This window comes from Rhipicephalus microplus, chromosome X (assembly GCF_043290135.1).
Source record: "Rhipicephalus microplus isolate Deutch F79 chromosome X, USDA_Rmic, whole genome shotgun sequence".
Taxonomy (NCBI): Eukaryota; Metazoa; Arthropoda; class Arachnida; order Ixodida; family Ixodidae; genus Rhipicephalus; species Rhipicephalus microplus.
In genome coordinates, this window is record NC_134710.1 from 434,501,878 (window position 1) to 434,528,595 (window position 26,718).

A 26,718-nucleotide genomic window follows, 5' to 3' on the forward strand; every position below is an offset into this window, starting at 1 on the left:
ATAGATTATCGAGGTAGGTAGGTAATAAACTTTATTAGGATCCAACGAGAAACCAGTGGCCCGGGCTAGGCCTGCAGGAGCTGTTGTCTGCTGAGCATCGTGCAGTCATTCGTAAATAATTTTTTAGTTGGAGGACAAATGGCGGAAGTCCGAAATTCACGCTAACCCCACGACTATACCACTTCGGCTAAAATATTCTTCTGCTGAATTCGGCGGCTATAAAATTTTTATGTTCTAGTAATTGTCCCTTCAGATCAGCAACTAATTACAATTATTATGTAGTGGACCTAACAATGAAATAATACTGTAAAAATTGAGAGAATCCATCTTTTACTCGGGCCAATACGCTCCAATGGGTGTGTGCCTTAGGTAGAGGAGAAGATGAAGAATAATTTTTAATGTCGATTGTGTTTGTTAACAGTACCAACATTTCTAAAGTTTTACAGCTTGCCAGTTGGAAGAGCTGAATATGTTTTCATCAGTCACCAAGAATTCTTGTTTTCAGCTCATTGGCTATGTTTTCATACACCACAGGTAATCTATGCACAAAAAATTCGCAAGTGTAAATGTCAACATTAGAGAGGTAATTGCATCTGATAACTCAAACCAGGTTCTTATCATAGAATCTGAAGAGATTGTTTTTCCCGAATCTAGAATACAATACCGCAAATTCGTAGAGAACAGGTTAGCAGATCACCTCGTGCAGACACAGGCACGTAACATAATAGCTAGAAATGCTTCTGTGAATGAGAAAACGGCAGGTGTAGAAATAGTCTCCCCATCTCTTGGCGGGTCATTTGCTGTGAGACTAACCGATTTCACTCTGGGTTTTGAAGCGGAGCTCTTGGCAGTCATCTTGACACTGCGGAAACGTCTGATTGGTGAGAACAGAGCAGTAATATTTTCTGATTCGATTTCGGTATGCACAGCTCTCACAGCTTCGCATACCCACTGCGCCATCACGACGTTACGCTCTTTTGTTCTGTCTCGGCTGAAGTCCCTTAGTTAGTATGGGTCCCAGGTCACCGTGGGTTAACATTAAATGAAATGGCTGACAGGTTCTCTTGGTGGTAGAATACTTCACCGTAATCAGTTATATAAGATTAGCCATTCACATTGATAGGATGGAAGCAATAACCATGTGGACGGTACAAAATCACCTAAAATAACCATGGAAGTCACAGTGGAGCCCATCTCGACAATCAGAAGTGACGATCACCAGATTTCGACGTCGTGTCCCCCCCATTAAATTTTTTTTCTTGTAGAGGGCTTGTCTCACAATATCACCCCTCTGCCGATTCCGCAGAGATCTGGAAAGTATTGCATATTACCTTTTGTCATGTTCAACATATTCTCCTATTAGAACTCGACTTTTCATTACTCCTTCTGCAAAAGTAGGGTTCACCTTGCCCGAGAAAAATATTTTGTGCTTCGGTGCCTGCGGTTTGGGATGCTGCCACAGGGATGCCTTTGATGCCGTGTGTAATTTCATTAAAACTACTCAACGAGTACCGTTTTATTCTGGTATTTAATATTCTTTGTCGTTTCAATAATGTAAAACCCAAGTTTTCGAAATTGTTCTCATCAGTTTAATACGGCAGTCTGAAATACAAACTCAAGAGCATATTACTTGTAGTTGAAATTGAATTTTTACGTTCATTGTCATCTCAGTTCTATATTTTTAGTTTTATTTCACATATCTTACGTCAAATACATTTACCAATCTTGACGTCGCATTCTTCGCCAATTCCTCAATGTCATTTATTCCTCAACGCCATTTATCAAAGGAAACAAACATACAAACATATTTATGCATGACACAACCGGAGATGGTCAGTCCCTGACGCTGCCCATCCCTTTTGGCACAGTGCCACAGCCAAGAAATGCCCCTGTTGGCCTTTTAAGCGACATCGATAGCCAGGTCCTTGCCACAATTTATTCTTGTCGCCTATAAAATGGACGCCGGAGGGCCTGCTGCATGTGGCCACCCAGATATACGCCTTTATGCTCACCTTGCTTTGTGCCTTTATTTGGAGGCAGTCCGCCTGAGGTAATGGGTGCATGCCTGCAACCCTGCGCAAAGACCGCGAAGAATTTCTAGGCAAAAATCATGCGGTGCAAGTGTGATGGCTGCACATTCTACCAGTACATACACGCAAGGACGAAGGGAGCCATCGGCACCCATTTGACCCTAGGTCCGCCATCCATACGACGTCGTTGCCAGACCGACATTCGAGTGGTGCCAGGGGACGTCACAGCCCCGAGCCACCGAAGGAAGCAGTTGCGAATCTTACCCACGAGAGCCCCAAAACCGCTGTGGACGCCGGGACTGCTACCTCCGGATAGGTCAGAAGGCGGTTCAGGGAGCTGTGAGCAGTTGGCCACGGCAGCCGCAGCGGCTGTCGCCATAGGTGCCACCGGTGGTGGAGTGGTATACAGGACGGTCCCGCGTAATCAGAATAGAGTTCGAGACAGACGTGCGATTTTCAATGCGATTAGGCATGCGGTGCAACGATGCGACATCCGGAGTGGTGACGTTTCTAGACGTATCATCGCGTCGCACCACCGCATAGCCAGTGCAGCGAGCATCAAACCTGCCAGATATTTTCGTCGCCGCATCGCGCCGCTGTATTGTAGCAGCCAATCAGAACGCGAGCAGACGATTGACGTCAGCCGCTAGTGGCGCCATCTCCCCGTAGCCGCTCTCATCACCCGTGATCTAGGCCAGTTCAAGGGATTGATTGATTTGATTGATTTGTGGGGTTTAACGTCTCAAAACCACCATTTGATTATGAGAGACGCCGTAGTGGAGGGCTCCGGAAATTTCGACCACCTGGGGTTCTTTAACGTGCGCCCAAATCTGAGCACACGGGCCTACAACATTTCCGCCTCCATCGGAAATGCAGCCGCCGCAGCCGGGAATCAAACCCGCGACCTGCGGGTCAGCAGCCGAGTACCTTAGCCACTAGACCACCGCGGCGGGGCCCAGTTCAAGGGAGTCGATGGAGCAGTGCGATTGTGGATTTGCTGACATTGCCGACTGTGAAGTGACAAACATCGAGTTCATTTCCTTGGTGACGTGATATTATTCCGGATTCAATAAATTGACGTTTGAAGCGTGCCATTTCTGCACAACAACGCCGGTTTTGAAACCGTTATCGAGAGCGGAGATTGTGATCAGCGATGCAAGGTCATTATTTGGCAGGTAAACACGGCTACCAGCGTTTTTGCGCTAGCCCGCTTCGCTTCCACCTTTGCTCTTCACATGAATGGCATCGAGAAAGTTATAGCGTATGCAAACGCATTACATACGAGTAATAGTGTTGTAACTAAGCTTAAAAGTGTTGTCAAAATAAGCACTTGATGACGAGCTTGCGTGTGAATGGCGCAGGCGACTACCGGCACCCACCATGCTAGGCCTACCTGTCGGAGTCGTCAATAATTAGCTTGTCGGAGCAACACGGGAAAGATCCAGCCCTGACAACGTTCAGTTTTCGAACTGATTTTTTTATTTCGCGCTGCACCCGCCGCGCGGCCCAAATGCCAACTTCTTCTTCCTTGACGAGTGGCGCATTGAGGCGCTACAGGGCTCCCCCCCCCCCCCCCCCCCGTAGAGCGAGAGCCGTAGGAATCACCAGAGGAATCGCCCAGTGGACAAGCTTGGATCTTGGCATCCAGACTTTAGATTGAAACCCCGCGGCCGCGAGAGCGGCGATATACGCAGGTTTCAGTCGATCAGCAGCCACGACGTCTTCACGGCCATTGATGTCCAGCGTAAACTCTTAGGTGTACGACGGAGTACGCGGAATGGGCCATTATAGGCTGGTGTTAATGGTTGCCGTATTTGGTCACGCCGAACGAAAACGTGACTGCAGTCATGCAGATCCTGACTGACCAAGACAGACTGGGGGTGTCCGTCGGCAGGAATCACAGGAGCAAGGCCCCGAAACGTGGTGCGCAGCTCTCGAATGTACGTGGAGGCATCGTGAGTGGAAGTTGGCGATGATGGCTCGAAGAATTCTCCTGGAAGATGCAGGAAAACGCCATAGACTAGTTCGGCTGATGAGCAGCCGAGATCCACTTTCAATGCTGATCGGATGCCCAGAAGTACGAAAGGGAGGTGGTCGAGCCAACGTTCCCTTGACTGGTGAGCAGTGAGGGCAGCTTTCAGTTGTCGATGAAGCCGTTCGACCATGCCATTAGCGGAAGGATGGTAGGCATGTGTGGGTGTGTCGAATGCCCAGGATATTGGCAAGTGCGGTGAAAAGGGCCGATTGAAACTGACGACCACGATCAGTAGTGACGATAGAAGGGCATCCAAAGCGCGACACCCAGCCGTTTGTGAAAGCCTTGGCAACTGTTGGTGCTGTAATGTCGGAAATGGGAAACGCTTCCGGCCACCTGGTGAAGCGATCCACACATGTCAGCAGGTAACAGGCTCCTTGCGATGACGGAAGAAGACCGACGATGTCGAGATGGACGTGAGAAAACCTTGCGTCTGGAGGCCGAAACGGGGATGTTGCCGAGACAGTGTGATGGTGAACTTTAACGCGCTGTCACTCAAGGCAGGTTCGCGCCCAGCGTCGGACATCAGCATTGATGCTTGGCTTGGCCAAAGGAAACGAGATGTGACTAGCTTCTGGGTCGCACGAATACCAGGATGGCTCATGCTGTGCGATTGATCAAAAATTGCAAGACGAAAAGCTTAAGGCACGAAGAGCCGAGGGACACCAGTAGACGTTTCACACGTTAATAATGAGGTAGAAAATGGAAGCAGGCACTCCGTGAACGATAGAGACGTGGATGAAGAGCGACGACGATGCAGCTCAGGATCGTTGCTTTGGGCAGCTGCTAGCTCTTTCATGTCTAGTGGTGGCTGGGTCGACAAGGCATCGATTCGGGATAGTCCATCAGCAGCAGCATTTTCCGGCTCATGTACGTGTCTGAGATCAACAGTGAACTCGGAAATAAAGCATAGTTGACGGATCTCCCGTGCAGTATAATTGCTGTGATTGCGATGGAAGGCAAACGTCAGGGGCTTGTGGTCTGTAACGACGTAGAAGTTCTGGCCCTCCAATAATCGACGAAAATGTTTGATGGCGAGGTATACCGCAAGGAGTTCTCGGGCAAATGTACTGTATTTTGTCTCTGGTGGCTTCAGTTTTTGCGAGAAAAACCCAAGGGGCTGCCAACCGGATACGTGCTGCTCGAGAACGGCGCCAACTACCACGCTTGATGCATCGGTGATGAGACAAATTGCGGCATCAGGGACGGGATGTATGAGCATGGTAGCGTCTGCCAGAGCCTTCTTGGCAGTGCCGAAGGCAGATGCAGCGTTCTTGGGCCATTCCAGTGGCGCAGCCGGGTCTTTCTATTTAGCCAATAGGTCGGTCAAGGGCTTTAAGAATGTGGCGCACTTTGCAAGAAACGGTGATGGAATTTTAGTAGGCCCAGAAATTCTAGGAGTCTCTTCAGTGAAGTCGGGGGTGGAAAGTCTTGAATAGCCTTCACTTATACAATCTTAGAGAAGATTGTGCACCCAGCCAAATTTGATGTGAAATCCTGTATGTGAGGAAGTGGATAGCGGTCTGGTAAGGTGTGGACATTGAAAGCGCGGTAATCCCCACATGGTCTCCAGTCGCCAGGATCTTTCTTCGGCACCATGTGGAGTGGCAACGCCCAGTTGCTGGAGGAAGGCCGCACAATGCCGAGTTCAAGCATGTGTTCAAACTCACGGCGGGCGATGGCGAGATGTTCTCCAGATAGTCGACGGGGTCGTGTAAAAACGGGAGGTCCAGTGTCACAACGTGGTGAGTGATGGAATGCTTCACCGGTGACTCTCTGGTGTGCGGCTTCGTGATGCTGGGAAAGTCGTCGAGTATTTTTGCATACGGCGAAGCAGGTGTGAGAGCTCGCAGTCTCGTTGGCGAGGAAGTACAGAGTACACCGTTGATGGAGAGGCGGGTGTTGAGATCAGTGAGGCGATGAGAATGCATGTCCACAGCAAGGTTGAAAAAACTGAGGAAGTCAGCTCCAGAAAAGCTTGCGAGACGTCAGCAAGGATGAAAATCCAGCGGAACATACGGCTTAGTCCAAGGCCAAGTGTAAGAGAGCATTGGCCGTATGTGCGAATGGCGGCATTGTTGATCGCTTGGAGTGGGCAGGTCTGTTCGTTGCGACGGCGACCTGCACACGAAGTCGGGATGACGTTAACCTGGGCTCCTGCGTCGACTAGGAAGCAAGCGCCACTGATCTTATCAGAAACATAGAAAAGGCGGCATGACTTTCGACCAGTACCACTTGCCGCCGTCAGTGGCTGGTCGTCGCATTTCCTGACCAGGAGCACGGGCGAGTGCACTTGCGAGCTGAGGCACCGAATCGGCGGTGGTACCAGCACACGGTCGAGGATGAAACGTCCCGCGGCGCGTCGGGTGGCCGAAGTTTCGGAGAAAATGGGAGCGTCGAGGAGCGACTGTGTATCTGGAACCTGGATGACGGTCGACCATTGAGGCGCTACAAGCTCTTTCCGCTGTTGCAAAGTGCTTGTAATTCACTATTTCTTTAGGTAACTAAGCATGGCTGTGAAATTTTCTTTGTTTTGAGCTTCATTAGGAGGATACAAAGTTGTTCGACCACGTATGCCGAAGCACCGCATGGGGGCGGAGCCAGCTGCCGATAGCTCCTTCGCCCCCGTGTGTCCCAAAACGTCGCATGCGGCACGCCGCACTATGCGACACCGCACGCCGCATTGCACGGAAAACCGCACGTCTGTCTCGCGCTTAAGAGGCAAGCGAGCCGTGTGCACCTGCAGCCGTTTTAGGCGACAGAGTCGAGCAAGACGGCCACCAAGGCAACATCACCACTCAGCGTGACGCACATGCAGGGATCTACGAGGGCCGGAGCATTCAGGAACACAGACTCCACGGCGCAATGCAAAAGAGACAGCAGAGCTGATGGGTAAACATGTATACTCCTGGCTCTCACCGTTTTAAAAATTGCTGAAAACTTTTTTATTCTCTCTATTTTTGGTGGGTTCCTATCGAAACGCCGAAAAATAAGAGGCGGTATTACGGAACAGCCGAACTTCAAAATGGTGATAAATTGAGATGCCACAGAATTGAACTGCCTAAAATACAAAGGCCAAAAAATCAAAATCCCCAATAGACAAAACATTGAAAACCACTTGAATCATATTCAAAACCAAAATAATGTTATCTTTTCAGGTTAAAAATGGCGAGGACTCAGTGTGGTGTGCTCCCAGAAGGGAAGAAGTATAGGGACCTTAAGCTATAACAGTTCAAGACGACAGCCATGTTTTGTCCATAGTGCGTACTGAGCTCAAAATGGCTTGTCAGCGAAGCTTTTGCATACGGCTGCATTCTGAGCAAAGGGCAGTATGCTTTAAACGACGGGCAATTGTGCGCGTGAAATCTTTTCGAAGTTGGTATGCACCCAGTATACGAGGTTATAGAGAGTAGGCGTGTTAAGGTGCGTCTTTTGTAGTAAATGGCCCGCTTTAAACCATAAATTCACCGCAATAGAAGGTTCTGGCGCACAATTTCAACGTACGCCTGTACCACGCATTGTCACTGTGACATGTCACTGTATACACGACGCGTGTCTTTGTAAAGCAAGTAAATTACTTTCACTGCATTTTCTAAGCAGAGAAAGTTGATTTTACTGCATTCTCGGGCAGTTGCGTGGCTCTGTGGTAGAACACTTGCTTGCAATCTTTAGATTTTTATTCACGCACAAAATTATGTTTTTTCGTCACTACCAACGATGCCGACACCGCCGGTGACACTGGGATTTCACCAAAACGAGCTCTTTACGCTGTCACATTGATACTGACGTTATCTGCACAGACGGTTATGGTTATGTGTAGGACAGGAAAGTAGGTTCAAAACGCTATTGAAAGTGTCTGATGCAAGGAGAATAAAACGCAGAGATATTACCGACCTTGCTTTAATTCATGCTGTTTGTATCTTCATGCTAATTCATGCTATCTTGCATCATCACCTCCTTCAAAAGGCAGCAAACTATTCTCGAAGACAACGTAGAGAGAGTGGTTAGAGACCTACTCCGCCGCGCACAGAGCAAGAGTCAAGGATTACGCGGAAATCGTTTGGCAGCTCATCTGGGAAACCGTTCAAATGCCGTCGTTCTAAGTTTTCGCCAAGGAATTGGACATAACATGTTTTTCTAAGATGCAATATTGCCACGCGTGTTATTTTGATGGACTCGGTTTTGAACGCACGAAGTCGGTGTGCAATACTCGATTCAAATCGCGCCTCAGCGTTCGAGGAGCTTCATACATGTGAAGGAACGGTGAACTTATAATTCATGCACGTGGTCGCTATCTCAGCAGCCTTCAGCGTGGCGCTCAGTACCCTTCCACGTGCTGCACTCTCAATGAAAAGAGGCTGACCCAACCACGGTGGTCAAATGGTGATGGTGCTCGACTACTGACTTGAAAATTCCAGGATCGAATCCCGGCGATGGCGGCCGTATTTTCAACGTAGGCTAAAATATTTTAGGCCCGTGTGCTTAGGTTTAGGCGCAGGTAGAAAATTTCAAGTGGTGGAAATTTCCAAAGCCCTCCACTACAGCGTTTCTCAACGACATCATTGTTTTGGAATGTTAAACCCTTTGACCAACAATTATTGATAGCGCGAATAGTCTGCAAAACGTGTCCCTGTAGCAGCCATATTATTTTACGCCGGCGTTCTTTAGAGTTGCATGAGATCATATTCCATAAAGTTTGTCGATAGCCTCACTTTTTTTATTAGTACAATAATGTTGCTACCACATTCATCTCTTGAACCTTTCCGGAGCCCTCCAACACGGCGTCTCTCATAATCATGTGGTGTTTTGGGGACGTTAACCCCACATATCAAGCAAATAAATCATAATCAATAACTAATTAAACCTTGCCCTAGTAAGCTGGACTCAATTACTGCCGATTCTGATTCTAACAAAGCCTGAACACTGTCCAAGAGCCCTAAGCATGCCCCTTGACTTGTCGCGCGGTACCTCGTTGATGAATTAAGGGGAGATGCGGGTCTCAAAACACGAGTTTTTTTTTCAAAATTACCGATTTTTTATTTTTGCCTGTTTTGATAAGATTAGTACCTCTACTGTTATAAAAAAATACAGGTCAAGACTTAACTAGAAATGCTTTAAAGTTGCATCTAAAGAGCACAAGTTGCCTGTTAAAAAGTCCGAAGTGTGCATTCTTCGAGCACCTTGTCACTGATAATGTGCCGCCACTCGCCATTGTTGATCGCATGAGCCAAAGAGTCGAGCCTCACTCTTCAAATAACCACAGTTTCCCTCGCTGATGCAGCGCAAGAAATATTAAAAAGAAGCAAGCGTATGCGCGTTTTTTGAGTGCCGCGACTGGCTTATCACGTGGTACGGATCGAGGGGCCACCATTGGCCGCTTCGCGCCTGTATGTGCTGGGAAGCCTATTTACGGGGTCCATGTCTTGTCAAGAAGCGCAGCTGAGCCGATGTTCTTCCTGTGTTATTATCCCCGTTATAAATGAAAAAAAGTCATTGCTCACAAGTGAAAGCCGTTGTGCGGCGCGTTCTGTAGAAATAGGCTGCGAGCAGCTGGTCCGATTTGCGGCAGTTGTTGGCTTGCAAAAGCCAATGCCTCAAAAGTCATTCACACCCCTCAGCCGGAAGGTTCGTGATGCGGCAATGGATGACGTCAGCGCCAATCTTGTGAGGTCGAAAGAGCTCGCAGTGAGAGAACTTAGCAGGGACGACATTGCCATTATGTACGACGGTATGTGGCACAGACATGGCAATAAAATGGCATGACACTGGACTTAGTTTAGATTTCGCAGTCCTGTCAAACTTCTTCCTAGCTTGCAGTTGGCACATGGCTCTGCCAGATGGAGCGGAAGTTTGGCAAGCATTTCATGGCCCTGCATGTGAGCGAAATGTCTGTGAGGATTCGGCTCGAAAAAGCCGAGAGGGACAAATTTATGGTGCTGTCGTATTTTAGTAGCAGTGGCCACTACAAGAAAGATTGTTCTTTTTTTTGTCAAATTTCATGAGATTCAATAATATCTTTCATAAATAAAACTCAATTTTAACTTTAAAACACGTTTTTCTCAAACCACCAATTTTGCCATTTTTTTTAATGCGCTCCTCGTTTTTCGGGCACTTCCAGTGCTCGGATCTGCATGAAAGCTTGGCCAATTTTTTTCTGAAGTATGACAAATGCAATTATTTAGTTTAAATTTCAATATTTAATTGTGTAATACAGAATTGTGTGTAAACCTTCACTAAGGTAGGTGAAATATGAACTTTTTACGTCTATTATTTTTCAACCCTATTACACATGTTGTTTGTACTTCCTAATTAGTTATTTGCATTCCACACTTTATTTCAAACATTATGAACTATTAGGGGTAAAAAATATGGAAGTTCAGGAATGAAAGAGGGGAGGCGGGCAAAAAGGTTAAGGTTTCAACTTTGTCATGTTCCAGAGCTAAAGGTACGCAACTTGTATGAAAACTATTTATGCATTTGAAATCATCATAAAACGTTCCATAAACAGCTCAAGTTTCATTTTTCTGGGGTGAATATTAAAAAAAGTGTCTTGGAGTAGCTTCCCGTCTTAATTGCTAAAATCTAGTAACGGTTTCGTTCAAGCCAGAGGATCACAAGCTGCACTTTTTGCTCAAGCCATACTCCATTAGTGCAAACTAGTTACATTTTTTCAATTGTAGTATCCTATCAAAGTTCACAGCGAGAATACTTATTCTTACGGTGAACGTTGCTTCTTAACGTGAAGCATAGTTCACTCAGAATTCTTGATTACATTTGGACCTGGCATACAGAGTATTACTAATGAATGGCTACGATCAATTCAACATAACCAAAATTTCGAGGTGAGTACTGTCAGTCAACAGTAAAAATAGGGTATATATTAGAAATATTATAGAAAGATAGAAAAAAAATTATTACCATCAATTATAATTATTTATTCGTTATACATGCCAATTACCAACCCACATGTACCACAGTGAATGTTTTCGAGAGACCATGATTTTGGAAACGAAGTAATTGTACTAGTAGATATGCGCAATTTGTAATTAGGTGCAAGTAAATAAAAAGATTAGGCCCCTGTCTTATCAACTTAGCATTCGGTTACGAGAATTCTCTTCTCAGAGAGAACCTCAACCGTGCTGCGAGAAATGGAACCTGTTCGCGCGTCGCATTCGCCGCTTGAAACTATGTGCATACTACATGTGAAACTACATGCATACTGCAAGTGAAACGGCGCACTATGACATAATACGCCATATTACGAATCACCAAAGCATCTACCCGACGACAGAAGGTCATATGCTTAGCTGCACAATTTTATATTGGTGTTCGTGCTGCTGAATAATATTGATGTCTCAGTTTTTTGTAAAGAGTGGGCCTATAACGCTCTTTGCGCAATTCACATGGCATGGTGCCTCGTGCGAATTTGCGCTTGTGCCACGCAACATGTGTTAAAAGCACTCTTTGTGCCACATATGTTTGATTTTTTTGCCTTGGCATGTACAGCACAAAATGGCACTCGGCCACATCCGCCTGCCCTAGCCCACCTAAATTTTAAAATGTGCCCCCCTCCCATAGAAAAAACTTTGCCTACTCACCTGGCCTCTGTTGAGCAGTTTCGAGCACTGGCATGGCTATGGGCTGAAACATTTCAGAGCGACGTATGTGCGAGGAGTGGGTCTGATTGAACTTGAATCAAAATTTTTTATACTTGATTTGTTTATATTTTCTATCTCAATTTTTTGCTCAGATGCAATGACGCCAACACAGAAATTTTCGCGGTGCGGACTCTTAAGACTGTAATGCTAGAACAAGGTAATGGTCACTAGCGTAGCGTCACAAAGTTACTGAATACCAGAATAAGTGCAATAATAGCCATTAAAAATATTCTTTAACAATATTTGTATTTATTACACTGTAATTATACCATTGGGTCGTATAATTTTTTAATAACTTAAGTCTGAAGCTTGTAGAATTCAAAGAATTGTGTTTGGCAGTGATCGTCCTAGTGTTTAGATAAATGGCCCGCCGTGGTGGTCTAGTAGCCATGGCACTCGGCTGTTGACTCGCAGGTCGCGGGATTGAATCACGGCCGAGGCAATCGCGTTTTCAATGGAAGCAAAAATACTCGAGGAACGTGTGCTTAGATATAGGTGCACATTCAAGATTCCGAAGTGGTCGAAAATTCCGAAGCCCTCCACTATGACGTATGTCATAATTATATGGTGATATTGGGAGGCTAATTCCCAACCACTATTATAATACCACGATCCGAATAAGCACGACTTACAATTTTAACTTACGTTGTATACCAGCATGATATAGTGTCGTGAAGCGATGTTCTAGCTAGAAAATTAGTAGATTTTATTGAAAGCCTTGAGCCCGAAATAATCGAAATTTGGATGTTCTACCACAGTCATCAACACACGGGCAGACAATGCTTATCACACATCATCATTTAGCAATTGAGAAGTTCTAGCCGACGGTAACCGTTTTAGATGAGACATTCTGACTTCAAGGCTGGAAAGAACGACCTCATCGGGTGCTTTCTTATGTCCAGAAAGCATTTGAGCCGAGCATTTGAGCATTTGAGCCGAGCGTCTGGAACTTGTATTCAGGGACCTTTTTCATCTTCCATGGTGTCATCATGTCCTCGATTCCGTTACACCGCATCCTGCTCGTCACCACAGATACATTGATGAGTAAGCACTGCACGTGGGACACCATACTAAGTCATTTCATTGTACTTTGTCGTTCCGTATATTCACTTTGTGCCTGGTTTTGCGCTTTTCCCTCGCAATTGGATGAACTAGGTACACCTCTTCTTTTTTTCCGGGTTGGGAATGAGGGGTGTTTGACCTTCCTATTTGGGAGTGGAGATAAGACTACTTCTTTCACTGGGCTGCCTTAGACTCAATATGTTCCCTTGCAGAGAATCTTAGGAAGACCCAGCGTTTAAAACACGAGTGCCAACATGCTAAAAGAATGCTTCCATCATGAATGTACGGCACAATCCAGCTACCTTCAACACGTAAAATACTGTGAAATAATGTTCCTGATATCAGCTTCGAATCTTGGGCTCGTCCTTGTCCGGACCGGGGCCATCCCAGTATGAGGGCGCATTCCCTATGTCGCAACACCAGGGAGAAAAATTATTCCTGCTAGGTTTCAACCTAAAGAGCCAGATAGCGATCAGTGTCAACGATGAAATTGACATGCTTCTTCGCTAATTCCAAAGGTGAGTCATATGTTTCTTATTGTCTTTCCTTCTTACGTCCGCTCTGAAAAGGGCACTTCATAATTTCCCGCTCGTGAGCTTTGAGCAATACTACAAACTGTTTTCGCCATAAATTTCTCTTTCTGAGACAACACTTCGAACCGATAATTGTGGTTGTATATGGCCAAAGAGTGCATTTTTATTTAGTGTTCTCATATTAGGAGAACATGAAGAAACAAAATATTAGAAACTTATGCATTTTCATTCATATCGTTCTTCTAGGAAGGAAGCCTTGTACAAACAGAAGATTGCTCTCTCTCCGGAACCGTCACAACGCCTGCATATTTGAATGCCACAAGAACGCATGACTTCACAGATAATTTGAAAACTGTCAGCCCTCTTTGTCTTAATAATATCGGAATGTTTTTCAATGACACTGATATAGGCGCTGACACTACAGAACGGGTATACTCTGAAGTAGAGATACCACCACCGGGCTCCAAGGTAGAAGTCTCGGCGGCCAAGAACGGTAAAAGGCACACGTTTCAGTTTCGCTGGCTTCAGCGATGTGAGTGGCTTGCATTTTCTCACGTGCAGAGAAGAGCTTTTTGTGAAACCTGCGTACTTCTCAGTTGTAAGAGCGGAGCACGTAAAGACTCTCACCGGTCATGTAGGAACCTCGTAACAGTTCCGTTCACGTAGGGAAAGGACGCCACTGAGACATTTGTGAATAATGCACGAAGTGAATTCCACAAAACAACAACGGTTGATGCAGAATTTTTTCTCAGTGTCAACAGAAGAAAATCAGGCAGCGTCCACGTATACAGCTTAATCAGCAAGCAAAGGACGAGCTTGAGGACAACAAGGCAAAGTTGCGTGCGATTGTCGACACAGTTGTACTGTGTGGCTTTCGAAATCTCGCGCTGATAGGTAATAAAAATTCGGGGCGTCTTTCTCTCGAGGAACCCTTACAGAACGACGGCTACATTACGGCGCTTCTACGTTATAGAGCGAACGAAGGAGGCACCAATTTCGCTATTCACATACGCACAACAGGTAGCAACGCTCCCTACTGCAGCCCGCTCTTTCAAAATAAAATTATTTCGATAATTTGCAAACATATACAAGATGAAATTTTCAAACTGGTAAATGAGGCTAGATTTTTTTTCGGTGCTGGCTGATGAAACAACGGAAGTGTCCCAAACCGAGCAATTTTCGTTGTGCGTACGCTACGCCAATCCCACTACTTGGAGCATACAGGAAGATTTTTTCTCCTTCGTAGCTGTTGATGAAGTCAGTGCGTCTAGCCTAGCGGACATATTGAAAAAGAAGCTGCTGATGCTAGGCCTGCACATGAACATGAATAGAGGCCAAAGATACAATGGAGCAGCAGCTATGAGTGCGGCTTTCAACAGTGCATAGGCGCTCATCCGGAACGACATCTCTATGGCGTCAGTGCTTAAGCATTGCTCATGGCACTCCCTCAATATTTTTTTTCAGTGTGTCTAAGTAGTTCAATACACTCGACGGGCCTTTGGCAGAATTATTTAGGTGTGTACTTTCTTTCGCGTGTCGCCCAAAATGGCACCAATCTTGAAGAAAAAAAACATCTAGAAGCGTCTACAAAGTAATTCAGCCAGCTGCGCCAAATTGTGAAACAAGGCGGGTACAACGTTACGATTCAGTTGCACTGTTTGAAAAAGCACTTTCTGAAATTGTTCGCTCACTGAAGAGTTAATTGACATCTTCCGTGACACAACAAAAGCATCTACCGCTCATTGCCTCCATCAGCGAACTTGTTCACGCAACTTTATTATATGCCTCGCTGTCATTGAGACAGCGAGGCATATAATATATTAGGCCTCACACACCACTTGTCACTGTATCTGAAGGGCCCATCTGTAGACATGAGTGTTGTCGTGGAGCAGGTTGACTTGGTGCTCACAAAGCTGGAAGAGATGTGAACTAACGCAGAGGCAGTATTTTTCAAAATATTTTTTCTTTGTGAAGACAGAGCAGCGGATTTCAGAGTGAAGAGCGAGATTTTAGGGGTGGTAGGAACTCAGAGACATCGGGCAAACTACGATTGTAGTTCAGTGAAAGAGCAGTACAGGCAAGCCTTGTTCATTCCGTACATAGATGACCTGAAAGCTTCCCTAAAACGTCGCTTTGCCAACCACCGCAAAACACTGCGAAGTTCGTAGTTTGTGTTGCTAAAGCACGACTTCAACGGCAAATTTGAATCTGTGCAGCCAGCCTCCGATTTTTACCCGCGAGATATGACAACGGCTCGTATCCCTACACTTCAAGGTGAATGGAAAATGTAGAGAAATAAATATCAAGCCATGCAGCAGCACAAATTTTCCCGCTTTGCAATGGACGCTTTAGCTAAATGCGACAAAGCCCTATTCTTGAACATTCACACACTCCTCAAGTTATTGACAACGTGGTTCAGACACCCAAAGGTGGTTCAATATCGCAGTAAGTACAGCTGCTGCAGAAGGCAGCTTCTCGACACTGAAAAAAGTGAAACCCTATTTGAGGAACCGAATAGTTGAAAAGCGGCCTAATAGTCTGGCCATAATGTCTATTCACTGGATATGTCGGTCTAGACGAAGTTATCGCTGTGTTTATGGAGAAACCACGACGCACAAAAATTGTCGTTTGAACCACTCTCTTCGGCCAGACGAAATGTTTATTTTTTTTCATTGACGGTTTGCTATACGGTAACACTATATATTGAAACGTCTCGCAATGCGAATATTAAAGTTTTTTTGCTAAAACGAATGTTAAGGTTTTGCCTCTCTTGTGTCAGGGAAGCATCCGTGTTTAGTTCTTTGTTCTTCAATAAAATTATTCTCCCGAATGTGCGTGTTCTTTAAGAATTCCTGCAATAAAATGGATCCTGTTTTTTTTTCGCAGGCCTATTGTTAAGACAGAGAGCGAGAAGTTTGGCAGAAAACACGTCCAATACTTTTTTGTCGCACATGCGTAAGTGGACAACACATTCTTTAGCAATCCCTTAACCCATTTTTTTTCTTTTCGCCACTTATTCTCCCATTACAGACTCTGTATGGCCATTCTTGGTCGAGAATATTTGGTCGAATAACATTTTTTCTGGTCCACACGAACAATCTTTACTGCAGGGTCACACCTTGCTTTCTATCAATGATTAACTCATCTATTCTGCTGCATTCCACATTGCACTGGAAGGGAGCATCAAGAACAAAGCGAAGCAGACCATCGCGCTACGGGTTCTTTGGAGCACGTTTGCAAAGTCGACTTGAAAGGCGGTGGCATGAATAACAAGGTTAACAACTATAACGATGACGACGAGAGACTTCTATGGAGCCGTTCAAGTTATACTTGGTGTCCGCATCGTGTAAGGTCTCGTTGGTATGTCGGCACGTACCGTCGATAAGCGTGGCCTATGGTTACCATTACCCGCCTCGACCCGCACACCTACCCGAGCTGAACGATACCAGGCGAGTCACAAACCATACCCAATTACGCAACATTAGCGAAATACGCCCACCACTCTGCGACGCATTTACTCGAGTTCCCCTAGTAGGAAGATGCGGGCGGCTTTTTTGGCCTGGCCTCTCTTCAGCCATTGCTAAGTACGTTGCCTCCTGTGTGAAATTCCAACTGCGAAGACGACCCACAACTGCTCCACTGGTTTAATTCAAACTTTTCCTTGTCCCGCCATGTTTTTTCAAGTCATTGCAATCGACTTGTACGGCCCTCTTTCTGTAACATCAAAAGGGAATCCTTGAAGTGCGACAGTCGTTGACCACTTCACCCGTTATGCAGAAACACCTTCTTAACCACAAGGCACTGCCACTGAGGTCGCCGATATATTCTTCCGCAACGTCTTTTTGCGCCATGAAGTCCGACGCAGTTTCCTGAGCGATCAGGCAAAGTCGTTCTCTCTTTTCGACCAATCTTTGCGTGCCTCCAACACTCTTCAGAGGACAACTTCAAGTTACCACCTTCAGACCCCCGTATTGACCGAACGCTTTCATTGGACCCTCTCGGACATGATCGGGATGTAAAGTCACCCCAACCACTTGAACTAGGATGCAATCCTACCCTTTGTGACAATCGCTTATTTTACATCTGCTCAATGTACTACCAGCTATTCCCCATTTTTTGTCGTCCATGGTCGCTCGCCCAGCTTAACTCTGGATGTATCTTTCCTTTCGGCCCCTGCTTTCAGCAGCTCCATTCTCTGAACAATTTTCATTTCGTCTCGCACACTGCCGTCACCTGCCCCGCATTAACACCGGCCTCTCTCAAAAAACTTGAAGGTCTCGTTACGACTGGTCTCTTCGTGTTCTGACTTTTGCCCTAGTGAGGAAGTTCTTCTATAAACTCCACCAGGCGTCCCCGGCTTATGCGACAAACTCCCCGGTCGCTTTACTAGGCCGTACACGGGGGTCGAACCAACATCTCCTGTCAATTACCGGTTTCTCTTTTTAGCACTAATTCTAATAATTGTTTCCAAGCGACAGAGATAGTGCATGTATCTCCTTTAAAACCTTATACGCCTCGCATTTCATAATACTCTCAGTCGACCAGGCATCCTCTTTCACCACACATAGGAATTAGTATGAGCGTGACAAGCGCATGACTCTTCATTTTCTTTACATATCATCACCTTTTTTATGGGGAGTTTAACGTGCCAAAACCACCATATCATTATGAGAAACGCCATAGTGGAGGACTCCGCAAATTTCGACCACCTGGGGTTCTTTAACACGCCCCCAAATCTGAGCACACGGGCCTACAACAAATTCCGCCTCCATCGGAAATGCAGCCGCCGAAGCTGGGATTCGATCCTTCGACGTGCGGGTCAGCAGCCAAGTGAGTACCTTAGCGACTACACCACAGCGGCGAGGCTACATATCACCCCCTGTAAAACTCCGTCATCTGTAAATATCACCAGTGTGATATCCTGGCAGAATAAACCGGTTCGTCGCAAAGACGCGTTTACACTAGAGAAACATGACACCAATTTTGGTCTGCGGACTGCCTTTAAGAGTGTATTTTCTCTTGTCGTTGGCCTAAGTACACTAAGAAGACAAAAAAGTCCGCCGGTGGTCTCTGGGAGACTCAGCCTGCGCCTTGTCGTGCTCACACTCTTTCGTTAGCCAAATATGTAGTCACATTGGAGGCCCACATAGCCACACACTGTAAACATGCACACGTGCACCTTATTTTCAGCCATGCTTCCTGTTCTGCCATTTTCCCTCTACAGCTACGCGACGCAGCTCTTGGCATAGTCCGTGGTAATCAGGGACGAGGTGCTGCACACAATAGGAAGGTGAAGAAAAACATACTTCTGCTAGGTGCTCGAGCTGCCTAGTCAGGTGCCGTGTAAGCCTTCGAGAGGGCATTGATAACTCCCAGAATTGATTGATATGTGGAGTTTAACGTCCCAAAACCACCATATGATTATGAAAGACGCCGTAGTGGAGGGCTTCGAAAATTTCGACCACCCGCGGTTCTTTAACATGCGCCCAAATCTGAGCACACGGGCCTACAACATTTCCGACTCCATCGGAAATGCAGCCGCCGCAGCCGGGATTTCATCCCGCGACCTGCGGGTCAGCAGACACTAGACCACCGCAGCGGGGCTAAAAAAAATTGCACGCTTCGTGGTCATTTGCAGCAAAGACATGGGGCAAATTTTCGCACAGTCACAGATTTTCCGAAGACACGCTGATGACAGCTCTGCGGGTGCGTATTTCTGATGTTTTCGGTCTGCCATCATGTTATATTACGATTGAATGCGCTCTTTTGAGGCGTCTTTGTCGACGTCGGGCGAGTGTGATCATGGGGTCTGGCGACTTCGTCGGTGGGCGACTCATCGGCTGATGGTTTGCGTCTGCCTCGTATCTTCGTTGGGGTCATGTCAGTCTCGTGTCTCTCTAACTTAAACGCGCCTTAATATGTTTACGATTGTTAGAATGGGAATGCACGAGTCCTTAGCGCCAACTCACGTACAAAGCTCAGTGTGAGATGATGAGCAGTTTTAAAAGTATTTTGTTTTGAGAAGTATACTTCGAGTCATCTTGTAGTTATGTCGTATTGTGGCATATAATAACCAATGAGCGTGTAAAAAAAGACCTCACTGCGCTAATATTAAGTTGAGGGATTATACTGCATACAAAACTTCCGATGCCGCGAGCATTGTAGATGACTGCTGAGGTGTTTTGAGCTTTTCCTTCGTTATGCATCCTGCTAACTCAGTGCCCATTTTCACATCAGGTGCTTTCATGTGCAGTTGCGAAACGTTAAACATAACTGAAAGTAAGAGAGATACATGGTATTGAGAATGAAACAACCGGGAAAGATATTTTCAACTTAGTTATGAGCTAGCGTTGCAAATGAGTCCTGTGGAAACCTGGCGAAAAGGTTAAAAAACGGAAGAAAAACACCCGTTTGTAGCACGGGGACAGAAGAAAATCCGTAAGAATTTTTCTATAAGAAAATTGCCTTAGTTACCGAATATTTGTGATGGTCTGGGGTTCGAACCCAGGACCGAGGCGTTTTTGTAGTTAATGGGTTTGCACACTTGGAGCGAAAGTGTTGGGGCACGAGCACGCGGGAAACATCAAAGAACAGTGATGCTCAGACACCCGCTGGCGATGTAAGCTATATGCAATATAACGCTCAAATAATCTCCACGTCATGCCATTTGATAACACACTCAGCAACAAAAAAACATTCAGAAATTGACATCTGTCATTCCGTGAATGTGCGCGTGCGTAGTATCGCGTGTGTTTATCGCCGTGTTATTCTTCAAAATATGCTTGATTGCGACGTGCGGTTGGTCTGTAATCTTGTTTGTGGATGTTAGTCCTTTACTCTTTCTCTCCACACTTTGAAGTTTGAAGTTTATTTCACGACAGTGTTACACCATAGAATGTTTGGTGTGAAATGCGGGAAAAAAGCTGCGATAAAAAACGCAGCTTGACGAGCCCCACATTCCATCATTACAAGGCAGAAAAAGTGACAGCATTCAAAAAGTCCTCGAAACAACTCAAAAGACTCAAATACATAGTTTAAAGTGGCATCGATAAAAAATATTGCATACATAAAATTTTAAAAAAATGTTGATAAGATCGCACTCTTTGAGGAAATACGAAAAAATAGAAATAGGCGGAACATAAAAAACAAATATCTGGATTTGCCTAGATCTCCCTTGCGTCATGACGGTAAAAAATATTTGACATATCCTGTCGTGAAAGCAGGCGCAATTGATCGAATGAAAAATTGAATTTATTTAGTATGTGGGGTAGTGAATGTTTCAGTATTTGTAGACCATAGTTTGTTCGGCATCGAGGAACCTTCCATGAATCACTCTGTCTAGTAGGTCGAGACAAGGTGCTGCGCTCTAAGCATGCTATGGAGATAAGATTGTTGCTTTCTTTGTTAATTTCAATTTTTAAAGACGCTAGTAAATAATATTCATACATGTTGCCAAATGTTACGATTCTGAAATTGTTGAATAAAGACAAGGTATGTGCATTATATTCGGCATTAGCAATAGACCGTAATGCATTTTTTGTAGTGTGAGTAATATCTGCTGAGAGTGCAAGGTGCCAGTGCCCCACACCAAAAGACCGTAGCGTAACTGGGAAGAAAAAAGCGTGTTATATATCATTAGCATCTGAGTAGTCGGTAAAAATGACTGACATCTCCTAAGCATGCCTATATCTTACTTAACTTGTTTCTTACCATTTCGGTTTGTGAATCCCATAACATATGCTCATGAAAAACAATTCCCAATGCTTTAGCGGTCAAAGAAATATCAAATACAGAATCGTGCAGGTGTAGTTTCAAAGTAGCTTCGTACGTTGTTCCTTTTGAACGAAATAGGACGGCTTTAGTTTTCGAACAGTTGATTTGTAGGGAGTTAGCAGTCGCCCATGCATACAAGTCATCTAGTGTCGTGTTTGCTGCTGAAATTAGGTCATTTACATCCACACCTGTGAAAAACAAGGAAATGTCATCCGCATATATGACATATTTGATTGTTTGATTTATGTTCATAATGTCGTTGACATAAGTGATAAAAAGTAACGGCCCCAATATACTACCTCGGGGTACACCTCGAGCAAGTTTTTGTAAAGATGATTGTTCTGTGTTAATGCTAACACACTGTAGCCTATTGCTCAAATAACTGGTGATTGTTTAGCGCATTTTTTCTAATGCCATATTAGGGCAATTTTTGTAAGAGGGTATTGTGATTTATTCAGTCAAAGGCCTTGTAGAAGTCAACAAATATGCCTAGCATAATTTTCCTGTCCTCTACATTACCTAATATAATTTCCTTTTGACGTAACAACGCTACCTCTGTCGACAGCCCTGACCTAAAACTGTACTGGGCTGGAGTAATTACCGACTGTTTTGCAAAGAAGTTGGACAGTCTTATAAATATTACCTTTTTCATGGGCTTTGAAAACAATGGTAGAACAGATATAGGCCTGTAGTTCTTCAAATCATTTTTGTCTCCTCCCTTAAACAGCACTGTAACTATTGCATGCTTCATATGTTCTGGGAAAATACCTGTGCCTAAAATTAGGTTATAAATGTATGTTAGGAGCATGACTAATATATCTATGAAAGAATAGACTGGGGCCATCTTTAACCCATCAATATCTTCTGATTTACTTTTCTTTAGTTTTTTGAAAATACCCTCAACCTCGTATTCATCTGTTGGGGAAAGATAAAGCCACAAAGCTTCTGTCTGTGCGGACACGTAATGTAGTTGGGTACTGTCACTGACACTGCCTACTAAGGAAGTAAGGTGATTATTGAATTTCTCAGCCAATGCTCTGCCCTTGTGTGTTCTATCACCTTCAGTTATCTCTTCTACACTAAAATTACCTTGATGTAATGCAATAATTGAATTTCCCTTACTCCACATCTCTTTGACCCCTGGGACGCCCTCGAACATGGAAGAATAATAACTGCGTTTCACTTTTTTCATAACTTTAGTTAAACTATTTCTATATTTCCGAAAGGAATCCAATGGATCTGGATCGCGAATCTTCAAGAATAGTTGATACATGCTATTTTTCACATTTATCACTTTAATCAGGTTCTTTGTGACCCCTGGTTTCCGCGTACGTTTAAACTTTTTTTATTGCCTTGCAGGGAAAACATCGCTTGTAAATATGAAAAATTATCTCCATTAAACTGTCGTATGCTGCGTTTCCTGATGAGCACGAGAGCACTGCTGCCCAATTCGTTCTGGACATTTCATCTCTAAACTGCGAAAGTGAGTTTTCAGTTATACTCTGGCACCGGAATTTGTAGGTTGGGTTTGATACGACACGGCTTTTATCAGTATATAAATATATCGGCAAATGATCACTAAGTGTAATGTTGACTGTCCCTGAAAACAGACATTCACGTGGTAAGTTGGTAATAAAAAGGTCCAGTAACGTAGCGCTAAATGCTAAAATGCGAGTTGGTTGCAGTATCACATTTGAAAACAAATATGAATCAAGAAACATACCAAATTCGGACTGCTTTGATGTATTTGAAAGCATGTCAATGTTTAGGTCGCCACCTAGGACTAATTTTACTGATGTATATTAACATGAGAAAATATCGCGTTGAGCTGCTCGAAGAACTCACCTAATTTACCATCAGGTGGACGGTACACCACCACAAAAAAAAACTTCCCACACTTCCGACATATTGCCTCAATATCTGACGTACATAAAGACAGGTCATCAAGCAGCTCATAAGTAATACCTTGTTTAACAAACATACTTACACCTCCACCTCTTCTAATGGCTCTGTTCAAGAAAACTGCATTATAATCTTCTAGGTGCATCTCATCATCAGCTGAAACTACATTTCTGTCAACATATTTACAGAAAACGAGAAGCTGAAATCACTCAGAAATACACAGAATGAATCCTGTTTCCTTCGTGCTCACTGCATATTTAAATGAATAAAAGTAAGAGGCGAATCGCATTTCTCGACCGTATCATGCTTTGACTCTGACAGAGTAACACTAGAAGTGTTTCTTTCAGATGCTGATGGGTCAACAGGAAATCGTGCATTGTAAAGCTTATATTCATTGCGACATAAACTGTGCGTTGAAACGCAAGGTCAACGATGAAATTAGCGACAACTATTCTTATCGGACAAATTTTATAGCCACAAACTGGACAGCTAGCATCAATGAAAAATAGTAACAAAAACAAGCTACTGCAAGAGCACAGGCGCATCCCAAGGCAATAAGAGGGAGTGAAATGTATTCCCTCGAATAACAACTCACACGCCCAAATTTTTTTCTGATATCGTGAAGCATATATTTTATGAACAAACATAAACCAAACTTCATGAGCATGCATGGTACTTGACCCACTTAGAAACAAAAAAAAAGCATGAATCAAACAACCAAAATTCTCGTTTACAGCGGCGCCGCAATATCTGTGCCCACAACACAAACCGCCTTTTTCGCTGCACTGCTTTCACGAAGAACTGTTCATTTTGTTTACGTCGTCACTGCTTTTGATTTTGATCTTCGGTGCGTTTTCAGTCTGCCACGCAAAGATTTTTCCATCGCGAATTCATACATATTTCCAACCAGTCTCACGCTTGCGTGCGGTAGCCTGACCAAGCAGTCATTTCAGTTCTAGACACAGATGTTCATTTACGAACACCGCTGACCGAGAGTCAATGCCAAGATCAGAACACTTCAGGCTTGCTGCGCGGGCATTCATCAAAAAGTTATCCCGCCTTTGTGTCTGCTGGAGCTGCACAACCACGTTATTTTTTTTGCTTGGGTTTTGTGCCATTGGAACTCCGTGTGCTCGTCCGATATCAGTCGCGACAAGTGGCACGCCCCCCGTTTTTCTAATTTTCATGACCATTTCAACTAGGTCTTCAGAGAATTCAAATGGAATGCCCTTAATTTCGACAATTGCCCTCCGGGAATACTGTTCAGGCCGAAGCATTCTGTTCTCATGGTCATTTATCTGCCGTGCGAGATCAGAGCACTGCACCTTTAACTCAGCATTTAAGGCTCGCAGGGCTTGGTTTTCATTTCTAATTTCTTCATATTGTTTGTTTGCCGTAGCCAGAAATGTTTTAATATCCCTCAGTTTCTTGCAAAAGTCTCGCTCTATTGTTTCATTGAAATCTTTGAACTCCATCCTAAGTTCAAATTTCAGCTCATCAAAAAGTGCTCTGATCTCCTTCGATATCCTCTAATAAAACAGCATTGCCAAAAATAGAAATGATACAAATTATACAAATGGCAGAAATGATAGCAGCGGCAAGAGCAGTAAAAGTAAAAAATAGGCTGATTCCTAACCTGCGTAAAAGATGCGCAGAGTCTGTGAGCACACGTGAAGCCTGTTGCCGCCCATGCTGCCAAGTGAAGGAGCAGACGGTGTGCTTGGTGCTTTTTTACTGTCCGAAGAGATGATGATCCAACGGGGCAGGAGGGGCAGTGTCACAGTGGACTTTCCGTAAACTGAAAGGCGATGCTAGCTTCGGAAACACCGCTTTCCCGTCCGTGGCGTTGCAAGTTAAAACGGTAGTACAGCTACCACAGCCAGAATGCTGGGCATGGTATCAGCAATGTCTGCGTAAAAGATGTGCAGAGTCTGTGAGCCTGTGCAGAGTCTGTGAGTCTGTATAACATTGATGTTCGTCAATGTTATAATGCCAGGTAAACTCGAAACACTGTGTTCCCGCTCGGTTTAATGAAATGGTTCTCGTCGTTCGATCCTACTGTTGTACATCTATTTTTATCCGTGGTTAAAAGTGGTTGAAACTGATTTATTTTGTACTAACTGTTCTTTGTATTCTTTTTTAGAGGCCAGCCGTGACTAGTAAGCAACGTTGCTTAAGCGCGGCAGGGCCGTCACCGAAGATCTCAGAAGGTGTTCCTAAAATGACGGGTCCCTGGCAACCTAGCCCCGGGCGCAGCAACAATCATTGGGCAAATAAAGGTTGTTCAACTGAAACTCAACTGAACTACAAGAATTCTGTGAAACGCAATTTTGACAATGATTCTCACTTAGGACAATAAGTACACCATTATAAATTTTGTGTGTCTTTTCTTTTTCCAGTTACTAAACGAGTATATACCTCCAGCTCTGATGGCCCTGATTGCTTTCTGAGTACACGTCGAAGGGAGGCAGAGCTCCAAGAAATCCAAGGCATTCATCTATCAGCTCTCCGATGTTCATGAGATCACCTTTCTGCGATTAGAAGAAAGTTCTGTTCATGAGCCTTGGATGAACGTTGTCTTTGTCTTGGGGATTGCAAACATGTGTTACATTGCCGTTAGGGGAGAGGGAAAGCACAGGTAAGGCTTCGGTGGGAGGCAAGTGCTCGTCTGGATTAAGGAAGGCAAGTGGCTATTTCACATCTCCCTGTGAAAACCCATTGTCAACAGGGGAATGTAAAACTCCCGCACAATAATCTGTGAAAGCCTTCCGCGAGTTGGGCTACAAGGAAATGATGTTTGGATATTTGTTTGTTAGATATATGTTCCGAATAGAAATATGTTCACAAGGGAAGTGCAAGAAGAAAGGAAGAACGCAGGAAAACTCAGCGGAAAAACTTCTGGTTGGCATTCGTACGTTAGGCAAACGGCAAAAGAAAACAAAAAAAAGTCACAGCTTTGCCGGAAAGGCGAAACAATGAATGCGATAGCAGATAAATGAGAGGTCACATACATAATTCAAACTATATCAAAACATGCCCCGCGTTTCCCACACACCAATGACGCACAAACTTACTCACAGGTACGGATGCACAGGAATATGGTCTCGTTTGTTACTTTGCTGTGTCTGAAAAGCGCGCACTTTTCGCAAACGGAGGCCGCAATGATTGCAGTGACCTTTGTGCACCAGATAACTACAGCATAATCGTTCCAGATAAAGCCCGAAGCCAGCCAAGGTGTACGGCCTTCCCCTCCTCGCCGGGCAAAGTATGCGTAGGAGAACAGCAGCGCTCTTTGTGCTATCTTTTTGGTAATAGTGAAAACAACCCCCCCCCCCCCCCCCCCCGCCGATACAAGTGAGCAGCGGTAAGTGGCAGATACATGTAGATTTCCGTTTGAACGATCAAGGATGTTCTACGGGGTGGCTCAGTCGTTAACGCCTCGCTTTCACGACGCAGAAATCCCGCGTTCAATTCCGCACACCGGGGGGTTATTTTTCTGGATTTTTCCTTCTCGCGTTTTCATATATTTAATTATACGTATACGGTGCATGACATCGACGCCCACGTCGACGGCCGACGCGGACGCAAAATCCAGCCGAGAGTGTTCATATAACTGCTATCGCAGTAAAAGAGATACATGGAGGAAACGTTCACTGAATTCGCACACCTGGGAGGGTTGCATACCTTATTAAAATAATTCGCCACTAGTCTTTTGACCACCTAGG

General features: G+C 44.8%; 1 long non-coding RNA gene across 1 annotated transcript in view; it reads right to left on the reverse strand.

Moving 5' to 3' along the window:
- Nucleotides 1-26,181, reverse strand: part of LOC142776581 (uncharacterized) — a 50,316-nt gene extending 24,135 nt beyond the window's left edge. The window contains exons 1-2 of the long non-coding RNA XR_012887648.1: nt 26,072-26,181; nt 24,630-24,902 (exon numbers count right to left, since the gene is read on the reverse strand). This is a non-coding gene — a long non-coding RNA (uncharacterized LOC142776581). The remainder of the gene's footprint in view (nt 1-24,629; nt 24,903-26,071) is intronic.
- Between the last annotated feature and the right edge of the window lie 537 nt (nt 26,182-26,718).